Genomic DNA, 20,251 nt, shown 5'->3' on the forward strand with positions numbered 1-20,251 from the left:
TGGAAAACATAGTGCTGATACATCCATAAAAGTATACCACTTTTATGTAAATATGTTTAAATACAAACACTGGAGCTAGGAACCAAAACTAGTTCAAGTTCACAAGAAAGAGGGAAAATTCTCATTATGTTTTTGTTCTCACTGGCCTATTTATTAAAAAAAGAGCCTTCTGTCTCAATTTCTACTATAACCTTAATGAATTACTGAACAAGTTATATAGCTGTGGGGAAATGAAGTACTGAAATGTATTTTCAAACTTTCCTGGAAACCCACATTACCATATCTTCTCTTACCAGTTATAGGGTTGGGGAGTGCTTCAATGGAACCTCACAACGTTTAAAATTGTGATGGGATGAGGGGGGTGGAGGGGTAACCCGGAAGGGGATATCATTTGAAATGTAAATGAATAAAATGATTAGTGATAAAATAAATAAAATTGTTCTGTTACCTCTACTAAGTACTAGACAGTATTGGGACTTTTTTCTTTTTAATTTTTATTTTTATTAGATATTTTCTTTATTTACATTTCAAATGTTATCCCCTTTCCTGGTTTCCCCTTCAAAAATCCCCTATCCCATCCCCCTTCCCCTGCTCACTAACCCACCCACTCCTACTTTTCGGTCCTGACATTCCCTTACACTGGGGCATAGAACCTTCACAAGACCAAGGGTCTTTCCTCTCATTGATGACCCACAAGGCCATCCTCTGCTACATATGTGACTGGAGCCATGGGTCTCTCCATGTGTATTCTTTGGTTTGTGCTTTAGTCCCTGGGAGCTCTGGGGATAGTGGTTGGTTCATATTCTTGTTCCTCCTATGGGGCTGCAAACCCCTTCAGCTCCTTGGGTCCTATATAAAATGTATATAAAGAAAATATCTAATAATTAAAAAAAAAGGAACTTAGCCCTAGAGACAAAGAGTGGAGCAGAGACTGAAGGAAAGGCCATCCAGAGACTGCCCCACCTGGGGATCCATCCCATATACAACCACCAAAACCAGACACTATTGCAGTATTGGGACTTTTATCTCCACTGGTACATAACAGAAAAGAGGAGGTCTGACTTTATTCTAGGTAAGAATTGCAGTTCACAGAATCTGGAAAGGTAGAAGAAACAGGCTTTGGACATGTAAAGAACAGCAATGAAGGCCTAATAAGAGGAAAACACTATTTCTTTCTTGCTAAAAGGATGCGTTCTCTGGCCTAGGTGGAAATCTAACACCCAGGCAGCTGGAATCAATGACCTGTCAATCAGAGAAAAGCCAGATTGAGAAGTACTGCCTTAAATCATGCTAAAAAGATAGGCAGAGTAATTATCTCTTTTAATGACATCAGATACCTTACCTTCCCCAAATTCACACTCCCTAGCACAGTAGGTTAGGGGACTTCAGTGTAGCTTTTCCTTTTCTTCTACCTCTGTTCTAAGTATGTATTCCCTGGTATTTTGGGGTTCATCCTTGCTCTAAAACCCCTTCCAAATGACTGCATGCCACACTGTAGCTCTCCATACTGCCTTAACTCAAAAGACACCGGTTCTTCTTCTTTTTATTTTATTCTCTTTTATTTTATTAGTTATTTCTCTGTGTATACTTGGATGTCCTGGAACTTGCTCTGTAGACCTGGCTGGCTTTGAACTCACAAGAGACCAGGCTACCTACAGCTCCTCAGTGATGAGATTAAAGGCTTGCACCCCTCCCCCATCACCTGGACTTGACTTTTCCTTCTTCCCTTCCCTTCCCTTCCCTTCCCTTACCTTACCTTACCTTCCCTTCCCTTCCCTTTTCCCTTCCCTTTTCCCTTCCCTTTTCCCTTCCCTTTTCCCTTCCCTTTTCCCTTCCCTTTTCCCTTCCCTTTTCCCTTCCCTTTTCCCTTCCCTTTTCCCTTCCCTTTTCCCTTTTCCCTTCCCTTTTCCCTTCCCTTTTCCCTTCCCTTTTCCCTTTTCCCTTCCCTTTTCCCTTCCCTTTTCCCTTCCCTTTTCCCTTCCCTTTTCCCTTCCCTTTTCCCTTCCCTTTTCCCTTCCCTTTTCCCTTCCCTTTTCCCTTTTCCCTTCCCTTCCCTTTTCCCTTCCCTTCCCTTTTCCCTTCCCTTTTCCCTTCCCTTTTCCCTTCCCTTTTCCCTTCCCTTTTCCCTTCCCTTTTCCCTTCCCTTTTCCCTTCCCTTTTCCCTTCCCTTTTCCCTTCCCTTTTCCCTTCCCTTCCCTTCCCTTTTCCCTTCCCTTCCCTTTTCCCTTCCCTTCCCTTTTCCCTTCCCTTTTCCCTTCCCTTTTCCCTTCCCTTTTCCCTTCCCTTTTCCCTTCCCTTTTCCCTTCCCTTTTCCCTTCCCTTTTCCCTTCCCTTTTCCCTTCCCTTTTCCCTTCCCTTTTCCCTTCCCTTTTCCCTTCCCTTTTCCCTTCCCTTTTCCCTTCCCTTTTCCCTTCCCTTTTCCCTTCCCTTTTCCCTTCCCTTTTCCCTTCCCTTTTCCCTTCCCTTTTCCCTTCCCTTTTCCCTTCCCTTTTCCCTTCCCTTTTCCCTTCCCTTTTCCCTTCCCTTCCCTTCCCTTCCCTTCCCTTCCCTTCCCTTCCCTTCCCTTCCCTTTTCTTTTCTTTTCTTTTCCATTCCCAACCTATGGGTAGCTGCTGAAATTTACAGCTTTCCAGCCCTAGGGTTTTTCTTTTTGAGACAAATGCAGATTCTTACACCCAATCATTAAACTGAAGTCGGAGACCCCTGTGGTTGAATAAGGGAAAGGCTGGAAGAAGCTGAGGTGGAGAGTGACCCTATAGGAAGACCAGCAGTCTCAGCTGACCTGGACCCCTGAAATCTCTCAGACAATGAATCACCAACCAGGCAGCATACACTAGCTGGTCTGAGGCCCCCTACACATATACAGCAGAGGACTGCCTGCTCTGACCTCAGTGAGAGAAGATGCACCTAACCCTCAAGAGACTTGAGGCTCTAGGGAGTACAAGGCCTGGCATGGGGACATCCTCCTGGAGACAGGAAGAGGAAGAATGGGATAAGGAACTGACTAAGACAAGCTGGATCTCATGGAGACATTTCCTCAAGGGAAGCACCTTTCTCTGTGATAACTCCAGCTTGTGTCAAATTGACACACAAAACCAACCAGTACAGGGATCATTTCATTGAATTTTTTTGCTTATACTATTTGGTTCAATCCTAGGTACCTGGTTGATCCTAGGCCTCTGGTTCCTGGCCCTCCAGGCACTATCAGGAGTGGGCTCCATCATGTGGCATGGGTTTCAAGCTGGACCAGTCACTCTTTGGCCCCTTCAGATTTCCACACCACCTTTATCCCTGCACTTCTTGTAGGCAGGATATATTGTAGTTCTAAGATTTTGTAACTGGATTGCAGTTCCATTCCCTCTATTGGAAGTCTTGCCAGGTTACAGGAGAAGACTGATTCAGGCTCTGAATCCCCCATTATTAAGAGTATTAGCTAAGGTCATCCTTTTAGATTTCTGGCAGTTTCAATTGCACTACGTTTCTAGCTAGTTCCAGAGCTGCCTCCCAATTCCAGTTGTCTCTCCCAGGACTCTCTCCCTCAATCCTCCTTATATCTGAATCCCTCCTGTTCCTGTTCCTGTCCCTACCTGTATGGAGTCCACCTGAGGTACATATTCTATTTCATCTTCCCAGGGACATTCAAGTATCCCTTCTGAAGCCTTCCTTGTTACTTAGCCTCTCTAGGTCTGTGGTCCTGTTTATTCTTTACAGCTTACAGTACATGTTTGTCTTTCTCAGTCAGGGTTGCCTCTCTCAGGGTGATTTTTTTCTAGATCCATTCATTTCATGAAGTCACTGTTCTTAATAGCTGAGTAGTATTACATTGTGTAAATGCACCACATTCTATTTATCCATTCTTCAATTCTTCAGTTGAGGGACATCTGGATTGTTTCCCATTTCTGACTATTGTGAAAAAAGCTACTGTGAACATACTTGAGCAAGTGTCCTTGTGATAGGAAGAAGCATCCTTTTGGATATATGCTCAGGAATGATATAGCTGCATCTTAGGGTAGATCAATTCACAATTTTCTGAGATACCGCTATATTGATTTTCAAAGTAGATGTACAAGTTTGCACTCCCACCAGCAATGGAAGAATGCTCCCCTTGCTCAACATTCTTCCCAGCATGAGCTTTTCATTTGTGTTTTTATCTTAGCCATTCTGGGGGGTATAGAATAGAATCTCTGAGTCATTTTGATTTCCATTTTCTTGATGGGTAAGGATGGTGAACATTTCTTTAGGTGCTTAGAGGCCATTTGAGATTCCTCTTTTGACAATTCTCTGTTTAGCTTGGTATCCCAATTCGTAATGGGGTTATTTGGATAACTGGTGTCTACTTTCCTGAGTTCATTATGTATTATGGATATTAGCCCTCTGTCAATATGATAATGTTTTCTCCTATGTGTGGTGTCCTTTTTCTTTGGGCAGGCTTTTCAGTTTAATGAGGTCTCATCATTTATTAATTGTTGATATTAGCTCCAGCATTACTGGTGTTCTGTTCAGAAAGTAGCCCCCTGTGACAATGCAGTCAAGGCTATTCCCCACTTTTTTTTATTTATATTTTTCTCCTTTTACTGATTGAGAATTTCTTTTTTTTTATTAGATATTTTCTTCATTTACATTTCAAATGCTATCCCAAAAGTCCCCTATAACACCCCCTGCTCCCCAACCCACCCACTCCAACTTCCTGGCCCTGGTGTTCCCCTATACTGGGGCATATAAAGTTTGCAAGTCCAAGGGTCTCTCCTCCCATTGATGGCCGACTAGGACATCCTCTGCTACATAAGCAACTAGAGACACAGCTCTGGGGGCGGGGGGGGGGGGGACTGGTTAGTTCATATTGTTGTTCCTCCTATATGGTTGCAGACCCCTTCAGCTCCTTGGGTACTTTCTCTAGTTCCTTCACTGGGGGCCCTGTGTTCCATCCAATAGAAGACTGTGAGCATCCACTTCTGTATTTGCCAGGCACTGGCATATCCTTACAAGAGACAGCTATATCAGGGTCCTTTCAGCAAAATCTTGCTGGCATATGCAATAGTGTCTGCCTTTGGTGGCTGATTATGGGATGGATCCCTGGATGGGGCAGTCTCTGCATGGTCCTTCCGTCTGTCTCAATTCCAAACATTGTCTCTCTAACTCCTTCATTGGGTATTTTGTTCCCCATTCTAAGTAGGAATGAAGTATCCATATTTTAGTCTTCCTTCTTCTTGAGTTTCATGTGTTTTGCAAATTGTATCTTGTGTCTTCTAAGTTTCTGGGCTAATATCCACTTACCAGTGAGTGCATATCATGTGAGTTATTTTGTGATTAGGTTACTTCACTCAGGATGATATCCTTCAGATCCTTCAATTGACCTAAGAATTTCATAAATGCATTGTTTTTAATAGCTGAGTAATACTCCACTGTGTAAATGTACCACATTTTCTGTATCCATTCCTCTATTAAGGGGCATCTGGGTTCTTTCCAGCTTCTGGCTATTATAAATTAGGCTGCTATGAACATAGTGGAGCAGGTGTCCTTATTAGAAGTTGGAACATATTCTGGGTATATGCCCAGAAGAGGTATTGCTGGATCTCCCTGTATTAATATGTCCAATTTTCTGAGGAACCGCCAGACTGATTTCCAGAGTGGTTGTACATGCTTGCAATCTCACCAACAATGGAGGAGTGTTCCTCTTTCTCCACATCCTCACCAGCATCTGCTGTCACCTGAATTTTTGATTTTAGCCATTCTGACTGGTGTGAGGTGGAATCTCAGGGTTGTTTTGAGTTGCATTTCCCTGATGATTAAGGATGTTGAACATTTTTTCAGGTGCTTCTCTGCCATTCGGTATTCCTCAGGTGAGAATTCTTTGTTCAGTTCTGAGCCCCATTTTTAATGGGGTTATTTGATTTTCTGGAGTCCACCTTCTTGAGTTCCTTATATATACTGAATATTAGTCCCCTGTCTGATTTAGGATAGAGATCCTTTCCCAATCTGTTGGTGGTCTTTTTGTCTTATTGATGGTGTCTTTAGCCTTGCAGAAGCTTTGCAGTTTTATGAGGTCCCATTTGTTGATTCTCTATCTTACAGCACAAGTGATTGCTGTTCTGTTCAGGAATTTATTCCCTGTGCCCATATCTTCAAGGCTTTCCCCCACTTTCTCTTCTACAAATTTAAGTGTCTCTGGTTTTATGTAGAGTTCCTTGATTCACTTAGACTTGAGCTTTGTACAAGGAGATAAGAATGGATCAATTTGCTCTTCCGGCCGGACCAGCACCAGGGTAGCTAGAGCACAGGGTCGGCTGACACCCGCCAGCTACCCACGACCCCCACCACATGATTTTGAGACTGCTGGTGAGTGGAACACAGCTTCTGCTCCAGTCCAATCACGCGGGACCTGAGACTGCTTTGGTTGGGGAGGCAGAAATCTGGCCTGAGTAGGGCCACAAGCCTCTTCCGGTCAGAAAAGCACCAGGGTAGCTAGGGCGCAGGGTCAGCTGACACTCACGAGCTACCCACAACACCCGCCACAGGATCTTAAGACTTCTGGTGAGTGGAACACAGCATCTGCTCCAATTCAATTGTGCACAGGACCTGAGACTGCATTAGTTAGGGAAGCAGAAAACCGGCCTGAGTAGGACCACAGGACACTTCTGGCCGGACCAGTACCGGGGTAGCTAGAGCACAGGGTCGGCTGACACCCGCCAGCTACCGACGACCCCCACCACAGGATTTTGAGACTGCTGGTGAGTGGAACACAGCTTCTGTTCCAATCTTTAAACAGTGACAACGACAACAACTAACCCCAGAGATTACCAGATGGCAAAAGGTAAACGTAATAATCTTACTAACAGGAACGAAGACCACTTACCATCACCAGAACCCAGCACTCCCACTTCGCCCAGTCCAGGGCACCCCAACACACCGGAAAAGCTAGACACGGATCTAAAAGCATATCTCATGATGATGGTAGAGGACTTCAAGAAGGACTTTAATAACACACTTAAAGAAATACAAAGGAACACTGGTAAACAGGTAGAAGACAGTAAAGAAGAAGCACAAAAATCCCTTAAAGAATTGCAGGAGAACACTGCTAAAGAGTTACAAATCCTTAAAGAAAAACAGGATAACATAATCAAACAGGTAGAAGTCCTTAGAGAAAAACAGGAAAACACATCCAAACAGATGATGGAAATGAACAAAACCATACTAGACCTAAAAAGGGAAGTAGACACAGTAAAGAAAACCCAAAATGAGGCAACACTGGAGATAGAAACCCTAGGAAAGAAATCTGGAACCATAGATACGAGCATCAGCAACAGAATACAAGAGATGGAAGAGAGAATCTCAGGTGCAGAAGATTCCATAGAGAACATCTGCACAACAATCAAGGAAAATGTAAAATGCAAAAAGATCCTAACTCAAAACATCCAAGAAATACAGGACACAATGAGAAGACCAAACCTACGGATAATAGGAGTGGATGAGAATGAAGATTTTCAATTCAAAGGACCAGCAAACATCTTCAACAAAATTATAGAAGAAAACTTCCCAAATCTAAAGAAAGAGATGCCCATGAACATACAAGAAGCCTACAGAACTCCAAATAGACTGGACCAGAAAAGAAATACCTCCCGACACATAATAATCAGAACAACAAATGCTCTAAATAAAGATAGAATACTAAAAGCAGTAAGAGAAAAAGGCCAAGTAACATATAAAGGCAAGCCTATCAGAATTACACCAGATTTCTCACCAGAGATTATGAAAGCCAGAAGATCCTGGACGGATGTTATACAGACACTAAAAGAACACAAACTCCAGCCCAGGCTACTATACCCAGCCAAACTCTCAATTAACATAGATGGAGAAACCAAAGTATTCCATGACAAAACCAAATTCACACATTATCTTTCCACGAATCCAGCCCTTCAAAGCCCGATATCCCCCAAAGAAATAGAAGAAGTCATTAATAGTCTCCCAACTAAAAAAAGCCCAGTACCAGATGGGTTTAGGGCAGAGTTCTATCAGACCTTCAAAGAAGATCTAATCCCAGTTCTTCACAAACTATTCCACAAAATAGAAACAGAAGGTACTCTACCCAACTCAGTCTATGAAGCCACAATTACTCTGATACCTAAACCACAAAAAGACCCAACAAAGATAGAAAACTTCAGACCAATATCCTCTATGAATATTGATGCAAAAATCCTCAATAAAGTTCTTGCTAACCGAATCCAAGAACACATCAAAACAATCATCCATCCTGACCAAGTAGGTTTCATCCCAGGGATGCAGGGATGGTTCAATATATGGAAATCCATCAACGTAATCCAGTATATAAACAAACTCAAAGACAAAAACCACATGGTCATCTCGTTAGATGCGGAAAAAGCATTTGACAAGATCCAACACCCATTCATGATAAAAGTCTTGGAAAGATCAGGAATTCAAGGCCCATACCTAACAATGATAAAAGCAATCTACAGCAAACCAGTAGCCAACATCAAAGTAAATGGTGAGAAGCTTGAAGCAATCCCTCTAAAATCAGGGACTAGACAAGGCTGTCCACTTTCTCCATACCTATTCAACATTGTACTTGAAGTCCTAGCCAGAGCAATTCGACAACAAAAGGAGATCAAAGGGATACAAATTGGAAAAGATGAAGTCAAAATATCACTTTTTGCAGATGATATGATAGTATATATAAGTAACCCTAAAAATTCCACCAGAGAACTCCTAAGCCTGATAAACAGCTTCGGTGAAGTAGCTGGATATAAAATTAACTCAAACAAATCAATGGCCTTTCTCTACACAAAGAATAAACAGGCTGAGAATGAAATTAGGGAAACAACACCCTTCTCAATAGTCACAAATAATATTAAATATCTTGGCGTGACTCTAACTAAGGAAGTGAAAGATCTGTATAATAAGAACTTCAAGTCTCTGAAGAAAGAAATTCTAGAAGATCTCAGAAGATGGAAAGATCTCCCATGCTCATGGATTGGCAGGATCAACATTTTAAAAATGGCTATCTTGCCAAAAGCAATCTACAGATTCAATGCAATCCCCATCAAAATTCCAACTCAATTCTTCAACGAATTAGAAAGGGCAATCTGCAAATTCATCTGGAATAACAAAAAACCTAGGATAGCAAAAACTCTTCTCAAGGATAAAAGAACCTCTGGTGGAATCACCATGCCGGACCTAAAGCTTTACTACAGAGCAATTGTGATAAAAACGGCGTGGTACTGGTATAGTGACAGACAAATAGACCAATGGAATAGAATTGAAGACCCAGATATGAACCCACACACCTACGGTCACTTGATCTTCGACAAGGGAGCTAAAATCATCCAGTGGAAGAAAGACAGCATTTTCAACAAATGGTGCAGGCACAACTGGTTGTTTTCATGTAGAAGAATGCGAATCAATCCATTCCTATCTCCTTGTACTAAGGTCAAGTCTAAGTGGATCAAGGAACTTCACATAAAACCAGAGACACTGAAACTTATAAAGGAGAAAGTGGGGAAAAGCCTTGAAGATATGGGCACAGGGGAAAAATTCTTGAATAGAACAGCAATGGCTTGTGCTGTAAGATCGAGAATTGACAAGTGGGACCTCATGAAACTGCAAAGCTTCTGCAAGGCAAAAGACACCATCAATAAGACAAAAAAACCACCAACAGATTGGGAAAGGATCTTCACCTATCCTAAATCAGATAAGGGACTAATATCCAATATATATAAAGAACTCAAGAAGGTGGACTCCAGAAAGTCAAATAACCCCATTAAAAAATGGGGCTCAGAACTGAACAAAGAATTCTCACCTGAGGAATACCGAATGGCAGAGAAGCACCTGAAAAAATGTTCAACATCCTTAATCATCAGGGAAATGCAAATCAAAACAACCCTGAGATTCCACCTCACACCAGTCAGAATGGCTAAGATCAAAAATTCAGGTGACAGCAGATGCTGGCGAGGATGTGGAGAAAGAGGAACACTCCTCCATTGTTGGTGGGATTGCAAGCTTGTACAACCACTCTGGAAATCAGTCTGGCGGTTCCTCAGAAAATTGGACATAGTACTACCGGAGGATCCAGCAATACCTCTCCTGGGCATATATCCAGAAGATGTCCCAACCAGTAAAAAGGACACATGCTCCACTATGTTCATAGCAGCCCTATTTATAATAGCCAGAAGCTGGAAAGAACCCAGATGTCCCTCAACAGAGGAATGGATACAGAAATTATGGTACATTTACACAATGGAGTACTACTCAGCTATTAAAAAGAATGAATTTATGAAATTCCTAGCCAAATGGATGGACCTGGAGGGCATCATCTTGAGTGAAGTAACACAATCACAAAAGAACTCACACAATATGTATTCACTGATAAGTGGATATTAGCCCAAAACTTAGGATACCCAAGATATAAGATACAATTTGCTAAAAGCATTAAACTCAAGAAGAATGAAGACCAAAGTGTGGACACTGTGCCCCTTCTTAGAATTGGGAACAAAACACCCAGGGAAGGAGTTACAGAGACAAAGTTCGTAGCTGTGATGAAAGGATGGACCATTTAGAGACTGCCGTATCCAGGGATCCATCCCATCAGCAGCTTCTAAATGCTGACTCCATTGCATACACTAGCAAGATTTTGCTGAAAGGACCCAAATACAGCTGTCTCTTGTGAGACGATGCCGGGGCCTAGCAAACACAGGAGTGGATGTTCACAGTCAGCTATTGGATGTATCACAGGGCTCCCAATGGAGAAGCTAGAGAAAGTACCCAAGGAGCTAAAGGGATCTGCAACCCTATTGTTGGAACAACATGATGTACTAACCAGAACCCCAGAGCTCTTGTTTCTAGCTGCATATGTATCGAAAGATGGCCTAGTTGGCCATCACTGGAAAGAGAGGCCCATTGGACTTGCAAACTTTATATGCCCCAATATAGGGGAATGCCAGTGCCAAAAGAATGGGAATGGGTGGGTAGGGAAGTGGGGGGTGCTATGGGGGACTTTTGGGATAGCATTGGAAATGTAATTGAGGAAAATACGTAATAAAAAAAAAGTCTATCTTCAAAAAAAAAAAAAAAAAGAATGGATCAATTCACATTCTTCTACATGATGACCACCAGATGTGCCAGCACCATTTCTTGAAAATGCTGTCTTTTTTCCACTGGATGGTTTTAGCTCCTTCAAGTTACCATAGGTATGTGGGTTCATTTCTGAGTCTTCCGTTCTATTCCATTGATCTACCTGACTGTCACTGTACCAGTACCTTCAGTTTTGATCAAAATTGCTCTGTAGTACAGCTTAAGGTCATGCTTGGTGATTCCCCCAGACGTTCTTTTATTGTTGAGAATAGTTTTTGCTATCCTAGGCTTTTTGTTATTCCAGATGAATTTGCAAATTGCCATATATATATATATATATATATATATATTTATATATTTACATATTTTCCTCAATTACATTTCCAATGCTATCCCAAAAGTCCCCCATAGCCTCCCCCCTCCAATTCCCTAGCTACCCATTCCCATTGTTTTCGCCCTGGCGTTCCCCTGTAGTGGGGCATATAAATTTTGCACGTCCAATGGGTCTCTCTTTCCAGTGATGACCGACTAGGCCATCATTTGATACATATGCAGCTAGAGTCAAGAGCTCTGGGGTACTGGTTAGTTCATAATGTTGTTCCAGTTGCAGATCCCTTTAGCTCCTTGGATACTTTCTCTAGCTCCTCCATTGGGAGCCCTTTGATCCATCCACTAGCTGACTGTGAGCATCCACTTCTGTGTTTGCTAGGCCCTGGCATAGTCTCACAAGAGACAGCTATATCTGCGTCCTTTCAGCAAATTCTTGCTAGTGTATGCAATGCTGTCATCGTTTGGAAGCTGATTATGGGGTATATCCTTAGATATGACAGTCTCTAGATGGTCCATCCTTTCGTCACAGCTCCAAACCTTGTCTCTTTACCTCCTTCCATGAGTGTTTTGTTCCCAATTCTAAGGAGGAGCATAGTGTCCACACTTCAGTCTTCATTCTTCTTGAGTTTCATGTGTTTAGCAAATTGTATCTTATATCTTGGGTATCCTAAGTTTTGGGCTAATATCCACTTATCAGTGAGTACATATTGTGTGAGTTCCTTTGTGATTGTGTTACCTCACTCAGCATGATGCCCTCCAGGTCAAACCATTTCACTAGGAATTTCATAAATTCATTCTTTTTAGTAGCTGAGTAGTACTCCATTGTGTAAATGTACCATATTTTCTGTATCCATTCCTCTGTTGAGGGGCATCTGGGTTCTTTCCAGCTTCTGGTTATTATAAATATGACTGCTATGAACATAGTGGAGCATGTGTCCTTCTTACCGGTTGGGACATCTGGATATATGCCCAGGAGAGGTATTACAGGATCCTCCAGTAGTACTATGTCCAATTTTGTAAGGAACGGCCAGACTGATTTCCAAAGTGGTTGTACAAGCTTGCAATCCCACCAACAATGTACGAGTGTTCTTCTTTCTCCACATCCTCACCAGCATCTGCTGTCACCTGAGTTTTTGATCTTAGCCATTCTGACTGGTGTGAGGTGGAATCTCAGGGTTGTTTGATTTGCATTTCCCTGATGATTAAGGATGTTGAACATTTTTTCAGGTGCTTCTCTGTCATTCGGTATTCCTCAGGTGAGAATTCTTTGTTCAGTTCTGAGCCCCATTTTTAATGGGGTTATTTGATTTTCTGGAGTCCACCTTCTTGAGTTCTTTATATATATTGGATATTAGTCCCCTATCTGATTTAGAATAGGTAAAGATCCTTTCCCAATCTGTTGGTGGTCTTTTTGTCATATTGACGGTGTCTTTTGCCTTGCAGAAGCTTTGCAGTTTCATGAGGTCCCATTTGTCAATTCTTGATCTTACAGCACAAGCCATTGCTGTTCTATTCAGGAATTTTTCCCCTGTGCCCATATCTTCGAGGCTTTTCCCCACTTTCGCCTCTATAAGTTTCAGTGTCTCTGGTTTTACGTGAAGTTCCTTGATCCACTTAGATTTGACCTTAGTACAAGGAGATAGGAATGGATCAATTCGCATTCTTCTACATGAAAACAACCAGTTGTGCCCACACCATTTGTTGAAAATGCTGTCTTTCTTCCACTGGATGGTTTTAGCTCCCTTGTCAAAGATCAAGTGACCATAGGTGTGTGGGTTCATTTCTGGGTCTTCAATTCTATTCCATTGGTCTACTTGTCTGTCAGTATACCAGTACAATGCACTTTTATCACAGTTGCTCTGTAGTACAGCTTTAGGTCAGGCATGGTGTTTCCACCAGAGGTTCTTTTATCCTTGAGAAGAGTTTTTGCTATCCTAGGTTTTTTGTTGTTCCAGATGAATTTGCAGATTGCTCTTTCTAGTTTGTTGAAGAATGGAGTTGAAATTTTGATGGGGATTGCATTGAATCTGTAGATTGCTTTTGGCAAAATAGCCATTTTTACAATGTTTATCCTGCCAATCCATGAGCATGGGAGATCTTTCCATCTTCTGAGGTCTTCTTTAATTTCTTTCTTGAGAGACTTGAAGTTTTTATTATACAGATCTTTCACTTCCTGAGTTAGAGTCACGCCAAGATATTTTATATTATTTGTGACTATTGAGAAGGGTGTTGTTTCCCTAATTACTTTCTCACCCTGTTTATTCTTTGTGTAAAGAAAGGCAATTGATTTGAGTTAATTTTATATCCAGGTACTTCACCAAAGCTGTTTATCAGGTTTAGGAGTTCCTGGTGGAATTTTTAGGGTCACTTATATATACTATCATATCATCTGCAAAAAGTGATATTTTGACTTCATCTTTTCCAATTTGTTTCCCCTTGATCTCCTTTTGTTGTCGAATTGCTCTGGTTAGGACTTAAAGTACAATGTTGAATAGATATGGGGAGAGTGGACAGCCTTGTCTAGTCCCTGATTTTAGTGGGATTACTTCAAGCTTCTCACCATTTACTTTGATGTTGGCTACTGGTTTGCTGTAGATTGCTTTTATCATTGTTAGGTATGGGCCTTGAATTCCGGATCTTTCCAAGACTTTTATCATGAATGGGTGTTGGATCTTGTAGAATGCTTTTTCCACATCTAAGGAGATGATCATGTGTTTTTTGTCTTTGAGTTTGTTTATATAATGGATTATGTTGATGGATTTCCATATATTAAACCATCCCTGCATCCCTGGAATAAAACCTACTTGGTCAGGATGGATGATTGCTTTAATGTGTTCTTGGATTCGGTTAGTGAGAATTTTATTGAGTATTTTTGAATCTATTCATAAGGGAAATTGGTCTGAAGTTCTCTATCTTTGCTGGATCTTTCTGTGGTTTAGGTATCAGAGTAATTGTGGCTTCATAGAATGAGTTGGGTAGAATTCCTTCTACTTTGATTTTGTGGAATAGTTTGTGCAGAACTGGAATTAGATCTTCTTTGAAGGTCTGGTAGAACTGCACTGAACCCATCTGGTCCTGGGCTTTTTTTTTTTTTTTTTTTTTTTTTTGCTGGGAGACTATTAATGACTGCTTCTATCTCTTTAGGGGATATGGGACTGTTTAGATCTTTAACTTGATCCTGATTTAACTTTGGTACCTGGTATCTGTCTAGAAATTTGTCCATTTCGCCCAGGTTTTCCAGTTTTGTTGAGTATAGCCTTTTGTAGAAGGATCTAATTGTGTTTTGGATGTCTTTCAGGATCTGTTGTTATGTCTCCCTTTTCATTTCTGATTTTGTCAGTTAGGATGTTGTCCCTGTGCCCTCTAGTGAGTCTAGCTAAGGGTTTATCTATCTTGTTGATTTTCTCAAAGAACCAACTCCTCGTTTGGTTCTTTGTATAGTTCTTCTTGTTTCCACTTGGTTGATTTCACCCCTGAGTTTGATTATTTCCTGCTGTCTACTCCTCTTGGGTGAATTTGCTTCCTTTTGTTCTAGTGCTTTTAGGTATGTTGTCAAGCTGCTAATGTGTGCTCTCTCTAGTTTCCTTTTGGAGGCACTCAGAGCTATGAGTTTTCCTCTTAGAAATGCTTTCATTGCGTCCCATAAGTTTGCGTATGTTGTGGCTTCATTTTCATTGAACTCTAAAAAGTCCTTAATTTCTTTCTTTATTCCTTCCTTGACCAAGGTATCATTGAGAAGAGTGTTGTTCAGTTTCCACGTGAAGGTTGGCTTTCTATTATTTATTTTGTAATAGAACATCAGCCTTAGTCCATGGTGATCTGATAGGATGCATGGGACAATTTCAATATTTTTGTATCTGTTGAGACATGTTTTGTGACCAATTATATGGTCAATTTTGGAGAAGGTCCCGTGAGGTGCTGAGAAGAAGGTATATCCTTTTGTTTTAGGATAAAATGTTCTGTAGATATCTGTTAAGTCCATTTGTTTCATAACTTCTGTTAGTTTCACTGTGTCCCTGTTTAGTTTCTGTTTCCATGATCTGTCCACTGGTGAAAGTGGTGTGTTGAAGTCTCCCACTATTATTGTGTGAGGTGCAATGTGTGCTTTGAGCTTTACTAAAGTGTCTTTAATGAATGTGGCTGCCCTTGCATTTGGAGCATAGACATTCAGAATTGAGAGTTCCTCTTGGAGGATTTTACCTTTGATGAGTATGAAGTGTCCCTCCTTGTCTTTTTTGATAACTTTGGGTTGGAAGCCGATTTTATTTCATATTAGAATAGCTGCTACTCCAGATTGCTTTTTCAGAACATTTGCTTGGAAAATTGTTTTCCAGCCTTTTACTCTGAGGTAGTGTCTGTTTCTTTCCCTGACGTGGGTTTCCTGTATGCAGCAGAATGTTGGGTCCTGTTTATGTAGCCAGTCTGTTAGTCTATGTCTTTTATTGGGAAATCGAGTCCATTGATATTAAGAGATATTAAGGAAAATTAGTTGTTGCTTCCTGTTATTTTTGTTGTTAGAGTTGGGATTCTGTTCCTGTGGCTGTCTTCTTTTAGGTTTGTTGAAGAATTACTTTCTTGCTTTTTCTAGGGTGTAGTTTCAGTCCTTGTATTGGTGTTTTCCTTTTATTCTTTGAAGGGCTGGATTCGTGGAATGATATTGTGTGAATTTCGTTTTTTCATGGAATATTTTGGTTTCTCCATCTATGGTAATTGAGAGTTTTGCTGGGTATAATAGCCTGGGCTGGTATTTGTGTCCTCTTAGGGTCTGTATAACATCAGTCCAGGATCTTCTGGCTTTCATGATCTCTGGTGAGAAGTCTGGTGTAATTCTAATAGGTCTGCATTTATATGTTACTTGACCTTTTTCCCTTACTGTTTTTAATATTCTATCTTTATTTAGTGCATTTGTTGTTCTGATTATTATGTGTTAGTTAGAATTTCTTCTCTGGTCCAGTCTATTTGGTGTTCTGTAGGCTTCTTATATGTTCATGGGCATCTCTTTCTTCAGATTAGGGAAGTTTTCTTCTATAATTTTTGAAGCTATTTACTGGCCCTTTAAATTGAAAAATCTTCATTCTCATCTATACCTATTATCCTTAGGTTTGGTCTTCTCATTGTGTCCTGGATTTCCTGGATGTTTTAAGTTAGGATCTTTTTGCATTTCACATTTTCTTTAATTTTATTCCCATGTTCTCTGTGGAATCTTCTGTACCTGAGATTCTCTCTTCCATCTCTTGTATTCTGTTGCTGATACTCACATCTATGGTTCCTGTATTCTTTCCTAGTTTTTCTATCTCTGGAGTTGTCTCCCTTTAGGTTTTCTTTATTGTTTATACTTCCATTTTTAGATCTTAGATTGTTTTGTTTAATTCCATCACCTGTTTGATTGTGTTATCCTGTAATTCTTTAGGGTTTTTTGTGTTTCCTTTTTAAGGACTTCTATGTGTTTAGCAATGTTCTCCTGTATTTCTTTGAGTTATTAATGCATTTCTTAAAATTCTCTAGCAGCATCATGAGATATGATTTTAAATCCTAATCCTGCTTTTCAGGTGTGCTGGTGTATCCAGGACCTGCTCTGGTGGTCGTACTGGGTTCTGATAATGCCAAGTGCTCTTGGTTTCTGTTAGTAAGATTCTTAAGTTTGCCTATTGCCATTTGGTAATCTGTCGTGTTAGATGTTCCAACTGTCTCTGGCTGGAGTTTGTTCCTCCTTTGATTCTTTTAGCCTCTGTCAGCACTCCTGGGAGTCCAACTCTCTTCTGAGCCCCAGTGGTCAGAGCACTCTCTGCAGGCATGCTCTCCTCTTGCAAGGAAGGTGCACAGAGGTCTGGAGCTCAGATCCACCTCCTGGCTGAAGATGAAGCTGGGAAGGAATCCTGTCCAAGAAGCTCTGTTGCCTCTGCAGCCCAAGTGCTCTCCTGAGCGCACTGGTCTCTGAGAGACCCAGGATATAAGATGGTGCTCTCACCTGAGTCCCATGGTCAGAGCCCACTCTGGAGGCCTACTCTCCTCAGTGATCCTAAGATCCTGGGTGTGCTAGGGTGCCTGCGGTGTGGACCTTTCATAGTTTTTGCACCCAAGGTGGTGCGGTCCTGGTGCTGACTGGAAACTATTCCCCAGTTTCTTTTCTATTGGGTTTAGTGTATCTGGTTTTATGTTGAGGTCTTTGATCCGTTTGAACTTGAATTTTGTGTAGGGTGATATATGTGGATCTATTTCCATTTTTTTTACATGCAGACATCCAATTAGACTAGTACCAGTTGTTGAAGATGCTTTCTCTTTTCCATTGTATAATTCTGGGTTCTCTATCAAAAATCAGGTATTCATAGGTATGTGGATTTATGCCTGGGTCTTCAATTCCATTGATCAATATGTCTGGTTTTAATCTAATACCATTTGATTCATCTTATTGGTCTGTAGTAGAGCATGAAATCAGAGATTGAGTTCTTATTGTACAGAATTGTTTTATCTATCTGGTGATTTCTGTTTTCCATATGAAGTTGAGTATTGTTTTTTCAAGGCCTGCAAAAGTTGTGCTGGGAATTTTATAAGAATTGAGTTGAATATGTAGATTGTTTTTGGTAAGAGAGCCATTTTTCAGATGTTAATCCTTTTGATCTAAGAACAGGTGAGATCTTTCCAACTTCTGATATTTTCTTCAATTTCTTTCTTCAAAGACTTGAAATTCTTGTCATATAGGTCTTTCACTTGTTTGGTTAGAGTTAGACCAAGATATTTTATATTATTTGTGTTTTAATAAAGGATGTCGTTTCCTTGACTTTTTTTCTAAGTCTGTTTATAATTTGTATATAGAAGGGCTACTAATTTTTTTGACTTAATTTTATATCCAGTCACTTTCCTGAAGGCTGCCTTTACAGCCCCACAGGTAATTTTTTTTTTCAGTTTGTTTATGTACTGGATCACATTGACAGATTTTCAAACATTGAACCATTCCTGAATCTCTGGGATGAAGCCTACTTGATCATGGTGGATGATCATTTTGATGTGTGTTTAGATTAAGTTTTTCAAGTATTCTGTTGAGTATTTCTGCATCAATGTTCATGAGGGAATATGTTCTGTAATTCTCTTTCTTTAAGTCTTTGTGGTTTGGGTATCAGGGTGACTATGGCCTCATAAATTGGATTTCCCAATATTCCTTCTTTTTCTATTTTGTGGAATGATTTGAGGAGTGTTGATATTAGCTCTTTTTTGAAAGTCTGGTAGAAATCTGCACTAAAACTGTGTGCTCCTGGGCTTTGGGAGACTTTTAATGACTGCCTCTACTTCATTAGGGGATATAAGTCTATTTAAATATTTTATCTGATCTTGAGTCAGCTGTGGTAAATGCTGTCAATCGAGAAAATTGCCCATTTCTTTTAGTTTTTTTCAATTTTTACAATATGGATTATATATATATATATATATATATATATATATATATATATATATATGGCCTAGTGATTCTTTGAATTTCTTCGGGGACTGTTATGTCCCCCCCCCACTTTAGTTTCTGATTTTGGTGATTTAGACATCTATCTTTGCCTTTTAGTAGGTTTGGATGAGGGTTTGTCTATCTTGTTGGTTTTCTCAAAGAGTCAACTCTTTGTTTCATTGAGCCTTTGTATTGTTCCCTTTGTTTCTATTTAATTGATTCAGCCCTCGGTTTGATTATTTCCTGCTGTCCTCCTGAGTGTCCTCTTTTGCTTTTTTTTTTTTTTTTTTTTTTTTGCTGTGAAGTCACTAATTCAGCATGACATCTCACTAATTTCTTCATGAAGGCACTTAGTGCTATAAACTTTCCTCTTATCATTGCTTTCATTATGTCCCATAAATTTGGGTATATTGTGGATTCATTTTCATTGAATTCTAGGAAGTCCTTAATTTCTTTGTTTCTGCCTTGTCCCAGTAGTCATTCAGTTCAGAGTTGTTCAGCTTCCATGAGTTTGTAGGCTGTTGTTTCTTTTGTTGAAATCCAGCTTTAATCTATGGGGGTCTGATAGGATTCAGGGGTTATTTCAGTTTTCTTCTATCTGTTGAGACTTGGTTTGTAACAGAGTATGTGGTCAGTTTTGAAGAAAGTTCTATAAAGTGTTGGAAGATCGTATAACCTTTTGTGTTTGTAATAAATATTCTGTAGTTATCTGTTAGGTCCATTTGAGTCATAACACCTGTTAGCTCCATTATTTTTGTTTAGTTTTTATCTAGATGTCGTGTCCAATGGTGAGTATTGCCCGCCGCTTTTGTGTTCCCCCGGTAAGAACACGCTCAGGGCAACCGGAATCTTCTGCAGCACAAACTTTATTGCTTACCCCATCAGGAGCCAGTGGAGAAGAGAGCCAGAGAGAGAGCCAGAGAGAGAGCCAGAGAGAGAGAGATATGGTGGAGCCCCCTCCCTTTTATGGAGGACTGTCCTCCGCCTCGGACGTGTCACTCCCTGATTGGCTGCAGCCCATCAGCCGGAGTTGTCGTCACGGGAAAGGCAGAGCACATGGCGTGGAAAGCTACCCCGGCACATGCGCAGCTTGCTTGTTTACTACTTAGAACACGGGTGTCAGTGCCATCAGCGCCATCTTGTAATGGCAAATGTGAAGGCGGCTCCTTACAGGTGAGAGTGGAGTACTAAAGTCTTCCCCTATTAGTGTATGGTGCTTCATGTGTGATTTAAGTTCTACTAATGTTTCTTTACACATGTGGGTGTCTCTGCATTTCAGGCATAAATGTTCAGCTTTGAGGTGTCAATTTTGGTGGATTTTTCCTATGGTGAGTATGAAATATAATTCTCCATCTCTTTTGATTAATTTTAGTTAGAAGTCTATTTTGTTAGATAGTAGAATGGCTA

This window comes from Mus caroli, unplaced genomic scaffold (assembly GCF_978045245.1).
Source record: "Mus caroli unplaced genomic scaffold, Mus_caroli_1 scaffold_5, whole genome shotgun sequence".
Classification (NCBI taxonomy): domain Eukaryota; kingdom Metazoa; phylum Chordata; class Mammalia; order Rodentia; family Muridae; genus Mus; species Mus caroli.